Source organism: Hordeum vulgare, chromosome 7H (assembly GCF_904849725.1).
Source record: "Hordeum vulgare subsp. vulgare chromosome 7H, MorexV3_pseudomolecules_assembly, whole genome shotgun sequence".
In the NCBI taxonomy this organism is placed as follows: Eukaryota; Viridiplantae; Streptophyta; class Magnoliopsida; order Poales; family Poaceae; genus Hordeum; species Hordeum vulgare.
This window is the reverse complement of record NC_058524.1, coordinates 124457618-124466605: the sequence shown is the minus strand read 5'-3', so window position 1 is coordinate 124466605 and position 8988 is coordinate 124457618.

Genomic DNA, 8988 nt, shown 5'->3' with positions numbered 1-8988 from the left:
CCAGATGGCGGTTCATGATCTTTGGGAAGAATCCATCGTTGGGAAGATCTCCGATTCTTGGAAAGATGGCGACTTAGAGATAGAGAGAATCGCGATTTGTAAAGGCAAGGACTCTTGTAAACCCTAAGGGCTCGACCTGTATATAAAGGCGAGTCCCAGGGAAGGGGACGATGGGTTAGAAATCATCGAGTGCTAGGTCACGCGAGTTACGCCTCCTTGTAATAGAAATACTATCAATACAACACCAAGCAGGACGTAGGCTTTTACCTCCTTGCGAGGGGCCGAACCTGGGTCTGTCTCACTCCCGATCAACCCCTTTGAGTCGCCACCAAGGTGCGATGGCTCCAACACTAAGTCCTTTCGCGAGGACATCTGTCGTGACAAAACCACGACAGTTGGCGCCCACCGTGGGGCCTGCACACGGTGGAGTTGAGTTCTCAAAGGGAGCCCTACCAGGGTATGGGAGCTATGCGGCGGGGCTCATGACTCGGAGCCGCCGCGGGAAGTACTACATCAATAACTTGCTGTGGGGCCCCAAGGCCGATTCAATTGAATCCGGCTATAGAATCCCCTTCGACAAGATCAACGTCTTTGTCGGCATGGTTGGATCACCTATGCCTGAGCCGAACATCCTCACCGACATCGTCGAGCCGGCCAGGTACGTCCGCCCTGTCGCGACGCCAAATCTAACCCGCCCCATCTTTGTTGGTTTCACACAGGGATCGGAGGAACCAGAACGATCGGCGACTCGGGAGACCACGCCGGTCAACACTGATGACGAATCATCCATGGGCGACTCAGATTCAATTCAGTCTCTACATGGGGGCTGCCTCGGAGACCTGTCACAAGCAATGGATCCCGAGGTTCTCGATCGGACCCGCCGTCAGATCACCGTTTACATGGCAGGGGCGACTCAGCCCCCGCCAAACCCGGCACGCAACGACGCGACTGGCGAAATTTCGAGAAGCCCAGCTACGATCCTAGTGGATTTAGCGGCAAAGATATCAAGGCTCATGGCGACCCGTGTAACAGCAGAAAACCAGGACACGATAAACGCCGAATTAACAAAGCTAAGAGATGGGGTGGCAAAGGCTCAGCGAGACGCTGAAGTAGAAGCCGCCAGGATCGAGACCCGGCAAGATCAAATTACCGCTGAGGCAGCTCGCCTGAACACCGAAAGGCTCGAGAGGCATCAACGCGCATCTGGCGTTGTCCATCAGCGGAGGCACCAGGGGCGTTTACCCCCTGATCTCAACCCGACCCGCCTACTCGACACTCCACGAACTCCCGAGGCAGGAGACGCTCCGGGAGGAGGGCCGGGCCAGCCACCAAACCCGCCGCTTCAGCCAGCTGTTGATCGCGTCCCTCGATTCCAGACACCTCAAGGTCACTTTTCCAACCCGGTGGACAACGTCCTTGCTGCGACTCGCCATTTAGAGTCCCTTCCGATTCATGGCAACACCCCGGCTGAAATAGAAGCAAGGAACGCCATTGAGATGTTGAAGACGGCGGTGGTTCAAAACGCCCAGTTCTCGCACAGCCTCGATCGGCTGCACTCCACCCCCCAGGCAAGCCGCACCAGGAGTCGGCCAGAGGACCAGCCCGCCATAACCAGCGGACCACGACCCTTTCCCCAGGTCAACTCGCCTGACCATCGGGACCCGCCGGGTCGGGATCACCCGGACATCCAAACCGGCCCAGCGCCGCTTGTTGGAGGCGGCAGACAGGTGGGGGTGCCCTGCTTGGCCCCCGCCCTTCGCAATGAGCGAATGCCGAAGGATTTTAAAGGACCAAGAAAGGTTCCTAACTACACCCCGGCCCTTGAGCCGGCGTCATGGGTTGAGAGTTATGAAATCGCCATGGACATGCTCGATGTAAGTGAAGCGGTCTGCGCCAGGTACTTCACAATGATGCTCGAGGGAACGGTGCGTACTTGGTTAAAAAACTTGCCCCCCCCCAACTCCATCTAGACTTGGGCTGGATTGAAAGAGCGTTTCGTCAAAAACTTCCGGGGGACTTGCAAGCGCCCGATGACAATAGTCGATTTACAGCACTGCGTTTAGCGCCCTGATGAGTCGGCCCACCACTGGACGCGGCGGGTCACGGAAATCATTCACTCGTCGGACGGCATCACAGTGGCTCAGGCTGTGCTGATCTTGGAGCAAAACTACCACTATGAGCCCTTGGTACAGAACTTGGGGCGACTCAAGCGAAAAGTACAAGATATGGGGGAATTAATGGACACCCTCACTAGGTACACCGAGGCGGACGACACCAAAGATCCAGGAGAGGATGGTGGCAAGGCCAACTCGCCGAGGAAAGGCGAGTCATCCAAAAATCATACCCGGTTTCAGGGACGCGCCCGCCATAATCACGGAGCCAACGGCAAGAGAAGGCAGCAGGAAGAATCCTCGGACTTAGTCGCCAACACCAATGCCAACAACGGCAACCGGCACCAGAAGAAGAGGGGTTATAGTGGCAAAAAGCCGCACAATTATAACGAGATACTCAAGGGCCCCTGCCCGCACCACGCCATGGCGGACGGACCGGGGACTCATTCCTGGGAGGACTGTTACGTGATGCGAGAGTTTCGGGCGGAGGCGATCAAAAAAGGGCAAGGCGGTGACCCGGACCAACGGCAGGAACAGTTTGGTGCATCTAATCAACGCCAGAACCCGTTCGACGGCTTCCCCGAACCGGGGGCTCAGGGCGGCTCGCAGCCAAGCAGTGGTCAATATCCGGTGCATAACCAACGGCGGTATAACCCGCTCGGGGTTTTTCAACAGCCACCCCCACAGGGGGCTCCGCAGGGGCAAGATGATAACGGCGGGTTCCGCCACAATCCCAAACAATTAAGCAACAGGCAATACCACATCTTCACCACCAGTGCCTGTAGGCGTGATAAAAAGGTGAATCACCGAGCGTACAGTGACTCTGAGCCGGCGCTCCCTAGGTACCTCCACTGGTCCGAGCAGATTATATCATGGAGGAGGGAGGATCACCCGCCCAGAGTTGACAACCCCGGCGACTTAGCGTTGGTCGTGGCTCCTCAAATCGGGGGGTATACCTTATCGAAGGTACTGATGGATGGTGGTAGCAGTATCAACATATTATACTTAGACACTTTTCGAAGGATGAACTTGCTGGAGAAAGATTTAATGCCTTCAACCACGGTTTTTCATGGAATTGTCCCAGGTAAATCGGCATACCCCATAGGCCGGGTTAGACTCACAGTTGCGTTTGGAACAACATCTAATTACAGGAGTGAGTCACTTATGTTTGAGGTGGTCAAGTTAAAGAGCCCCTATCATGCGTTGTTTGGGCGACCGGCTTATGCCCGTTTCATGGCTCTCCCTTGCTATGTTTACCTTAAACACAAAATGCCTGGTCCTAAGGGACCCATCACGGTTTACGGTGACGGGAGGATCGCAAGAGAGTGTGAAGAAGGGGATGCGGCTTACGTGGAAGTCGCTTGCGCTGCAGAAGAGCTCAAATATCACCAGGCCAATGTTGATCCAGCTGATATGTCACCTCTAAAGAAGCCAACAACAGACGCTGAGCCGCCTCTCAAGTTCAAACCTGCACACAACACTAAGATAGTGGATTTCGTCCCGGGCGACTCAACCAAGCAGTTCACTATCGGGCGGGCCTGGACCCCAAATAGGAAAGTGCGCTCATCGAATTCATCCGTGAGAATCAGGACATCTTCGCATGGAAACCTTCTGACATGCCTGGTGTACCAAGAGAATTCGCTGAGCACCACCTTAATGTTGACCCGAAAGCAAAACCGATTCAGCAATATCTTCGTAGGTTCAATGAGGAACACGCAAGGCAATCGGGGAAGAAGTCGCCCGAAATGGTTGGCTAACCCAGTCCTGGTGCTCAAGAAGAACGACACCTTCCGCATGTGCATTGATTACACAGATCTTAACAGAGCCTGTCCAAAGGACCCTTTCTCCCTTCCCTGTATCGATCAAATCATTGATTCAGTGGCGGGCTGCGAGCGTTTGTGTTTCCTGGATGCTTATTCCGGGTATCACCAAATCAAGATGGATGCGGAAGATCAGGAGAAGGCAAATTTTATAACCCCCTTCGGGGCTTTTTGCTATGTGTCCATGCCATTTGGGCTCAAAAGTGCTCGGGCGACTTACCAATGCTGCATCCAAAATTGTCTCCGTGGCCAAATCGGACGCAACGTCCATGCTTACGTTGACGACATTGTGGTCAAAACTCACAGGAAGGAGACGCTCTTGGAAGATCTAAGGGGAACTTTTGACAATCTGCGGGTATACCAGATGAAGCTTAATCCCACCAAGTGTGTCTTTGGCATTCCTGCAGGAAAATTGTTGGGTTTCCTGGTATCTGAGAGCGGCATTGAAGCCAACCCGGACAAAATCAAGGCGATTACTTCGCTTGGGAAACCAGCAAATATCAACCAAATTCAACGGATGGCGGGTCGTATCACGGCTTTAAGTCGTTTCATAAGCCGCCTGGGAGAAAAAGCTATTCCCCTTTATCAGTTGCTTAAGAAATCTGACCGTTTTGTTTGGATAGACGAGGCCAATGAAGCTTTTGAAGCCTTGAAGCAGCAGCTGGTCAACCCGCCGGTTTTGGCCGCCCCGACTGAAAAAGAGCCTATGCTTCTGTACATTGCGGCAAACTCCAAGGCGGTGAGCGTGGCAGTGGCCGTCGAAAGGAAGGAAGAAGGGAAGGAATATCCGGTGCAACGACCGGTGTATTTCATTAGTGAGGTTCTAACTCTCTCCAAGCAACAATACCCGCACTGGCGGAAGTTGGTCTATGGGGTCTTTATGGCGAGTCGAAAGCTCAAACCTTATTTCCAAGAGCATCCCATCACGGTGGTTAGCTCCGCTCCTCTCGGAGACATCATCCAAAACCGAGAAGCGACAGGGCGAATCGCCAAATGGGCGATCGAACTTGGGCCGCACCACGTGCGATACACCCCTCGCACAGCTATCAAGTTTCATGCCTTAGTTGATTTCGTCAACGATTGGACCGAATTACAGATTCCGGAAGATAGGCCCGACCTCACGTACTGGACTATTTACTTTGATGGGTCCAGGCAATTGGAAGGCTCGAGGGCTGACGTGGTGTTGATTTCGCCCCAGGGGGACAAATTCTGCTATGTTCTCCGACTCATGTTTCCATGCACCAACAACGCTGCAGAATACGAAGCATTGCTTCATGGTTTGCGACTCGCCAAGGAGATGAACCTCACGCGGGTCAGATGTTTCGGCGATTCTGATCTGGTGGTTCAGCAAGTTTCAAGTACTTGGGATTCTCGGGACCCCCTGATGGCGGCTTACAGGAGGGCCGTGTGGTCATTTCAATGGCTATCAAGTTGATTATATCGACCGGTGCCTTAACGAAGCAGCTGATGCCCTTTCACGTCTCGGCTCACAGAGTAAGCCGGTTCCTCCCAATGTCTTTCTGGATACTTTGCATAATCCTTCCGTAAGGTTGCCCTCAGAAGAGGAGTTGGCAATACCAGACCCTGAGTCCCAGTTCGTGGCGGCTCTCCATGTTCGCCAGATTGGGTTCTTCCGTATCTAGCATATCTCGCCCGAGGCAAGTTACCTTCGGATGAAGTGTTGGCTCACCAAATCGTTCGTCGAAGAAAATCCATAGTCATCAATGGCGAATTATATAAGCGAAGCACTTCTGGGGTATTCCAATGATGCATTTCTTCCGAAGAAGGATGCGTAATTCTGAACGACATCCACGCCGGAGAATGTGGGCATCATGCCGGGTCACGCTCCCTGGTTTCAAAGGCTTTCCGTCACGGTTTCTTTTGGTTGACGGCTCATGCAGATGCAGAAGAGATAGTTCGTCGATGTGATGGTTGGCAGCGTTACGGACGACAGGCTCATGTGCCGACTCAAGAACTAAGGATGATACCTATTACTTGGCCTTTCGTGGTCTGGGGGTTAGACATGGTTGGCTCCTTTAGGATGTCGTCCAACAAAAAAACTCATCTGCTGGTGGCGGTTGATAAATTTACCAAGTGGGTCGAAGCAGAACCTGTTGGTGCTTGTGATGCGGAGACAGCGGTCAAGTTCTTGAAAAAATGATCTTCCGGTTCGGATATCCACACAACATTATTACTGATAATGGTACTAGTCTGTCACAAGGTGCGATGAAAGAGTTTTGCCATCGTGAGCACATCCAGCTTGATGTCTCTGCAGTGGCTCATCCACAATCTAATGGGTAGGCCGAACGGGCGAATCAGGAAGTATTGCGAGGAATCAAACCCCGACTTATGGTTCCCCTGGAACGCACCCTAGGGTGTTGGGTTGAGGAGTTGCCTTCAGTACTATGGACCATCCGGACCACCCCAAACAGTTCAACGGGTTTTACTCCCTTTTTCCTGGTATATGGAGCGGAAGCTGTTCTTCCCACTAACATTAGGCATGACTCGCCCAGAGTTGCTGCTTATGTGGAACAGGACAACGAGTTGGCGCGTCAAGATTCTTTGGACGCTTTGGAGGAAGCACGCGATTTGGCTGCCGCCCAATCGGCGATTTATCAGCAGGACTTGCGGCGTTACCACAGCCGCCAGGTCAAGAGCCGAACCTTTCAGGAGGGCGACTTAGTGCTTCGATTGATCCAAGATCGCACTGGCATGCATAAGTTACCACCACCATGGGAAGGACCGTTCGTCGTCAGCAAAAGCCTTCGCAACGGGTCATACTATCTGGTGGATCTTGTGCCTGATCGGCCAACCACGGAGGCTGAGTCAACTCGCCCCTCGAACATAGCCCACTTACGGCCTTATTACACTTGAGCTATTAGCTCTGCTTTTTGTAAGTTTTTCATTTTTTATGAAGCAATAAAATCATCTTATTGAAAGTATGGATCTTTTATTTTGCTCTTCAACAAGTCGCCGAAGCATGGACGCTATCCATACCATAGAGCATAAGTCTCCATGATGCACTTATTACAAAACTGGGTATCGATAAGCCAAAGAGGATCGAAGTTGCTACAAGCGCGCGATTCAAACATAGGCGCCTTATATGACTCTGTGGATTAGGCTCGCTTACTTGGGGGCAATTTGTTCTCAAGTCATTTTGTGGTAATAGCGTATATGCTTCTACAATCCTATGACCGGTCTTTCCCCTAATCATAGGTCACTCGGGGGCTTCCTCTGAGTGAGATCAGCCTTACTACCCATTTGGCCTGCGAAAAATTACCGCATTACAAATGGTTATACTGGATTGTGTGTTGGCCGAATCACCATATGGAACCATGAACTATTGGCGAGTTACTCCGCTTTATGGACCCTGAACTCGCCTTGGTTAAAACATGTCTGGTACCGGCTAGCGCCCCACATGGAAAATAGAGAAACCATTAGTTCACTGAACCCGCTTCACTGAAGCTTCACTCGTGCCTGATCAGCCGGTCTAAATACTTGAGCTTTCTATACAAAAGTCTCCCTCGGGTAGCACTTGAGTTTATGTAACTCGTCCTATCCTGTCGCGACTTTAATGAGCCGACGAAATTCTTATTTTTTACCATCCTGGCACTGCCACAAGGTTTTTCAAAATTTTCCGACTCACCTCAACATCTTGAGTCCGCTATTATTTATTATCATCCATTACTCACTGAGGTGGTTTGATGTATGTTTTTAAGCTTAATAGGTTGATGATCAAAATCATTATTGCCACGACGGATAAAGCATCATAAAGCGCCCTGAGGGCGGGTCAAGCATTATAAGGCGCCCTGAGGGCTACACAAGGGTTTTAAAGAAATCACAGAAGCGGGTTGTTTTCTATGAAAGACTTATTACATGGCTCTGATGGCCAAATCCATGAAGGATTACTTTGCTGATGTCCCCGGGTCAGCCTGCTTTGAGCTCTGACCGACTTCAATTTGCAAGTCGCCCAATACCCAGTTACACTTGGATAAGGCGGCAAATTCATCTTTATCGTTCAGCACTGATGAGAGATCCACCTCTAAATCAAAAGGGTTATTGGGTCGACACAGAGTCAAGATGGTTGTCACAAAGGTTGGCGGATTAACTTTCTTATTCTTATCGTCATAGGCGGCTTGATACTTTGATAAATCCAAGCTTGCTGCAAGCTGAGTTGCCGCCAAGCGGGATTCTTTGACAACGCGCTGGTAATCCTCTTGAGCAAATTCTGACCCGTCGTCCTTGAGCTGGGGAAAGCCTGCTGCTACTTCTTCGGGTTTCAATTCTGGAGCATACGCCACGCACCGACTCAACGTAGTCAGTACCCCTTTTCGGGCAACTGAGCGGGTTAGCTCACCGATCTGAGGCGGAAGGGTAGATAAGCAGCCAAGCATCTTTTTTATTGATGTTATGGGTTCCTTGGCACCCATCACTGCTTTCACGGTCAGCACGCTTCCGGTATACAGCTGCTCCGTTAACGTGTAAATCGCCTTCAGCATAAGGACGCAGTCGTTCTGAAGGTTGGCGGCTCTCGGACCTATATAAAGGATAATGATGGTTAGTAACTTCTTCGTACTAAGTTATTTATTTACAAAGTACAAGGTCAGGGTCTTGTTTTCTTACCAAAGATAGCTTGTGATATGTTGGAGATATGTTGCTTTAAGCCGGCCAACTCTTGTTGCACAGTTTCCAGTTTAGCCTCAGCTCTTTCCGCTCGCTTTACTACGGCGTCTTGATCACCTTGAGCCTTTTTGAGGGCGGCTTTCAGTTTCTCCAACTCAGATAAGATTATTTGATGTTTTTCCTCTGATTTTGCCCGTGCATCTTGCTGAGCGGCTAAATTTTTCTTTAAGTCGCCAAATGCCGACTCAACATGGGCGAGAGATTCGTGTCAAAATATATTATCAAGGGGCAAGTCTCAGAATTATTGCAAGCAACATTTCTGACACTTGGGGGCTAATGTATAATTTTCTAGACAAAATTATACAGTATCAAGACCCGGCTCATCTTTTTACAGATGACCCGGCCCTTGGGGGTTACAGGTCGAAAGATTTCTT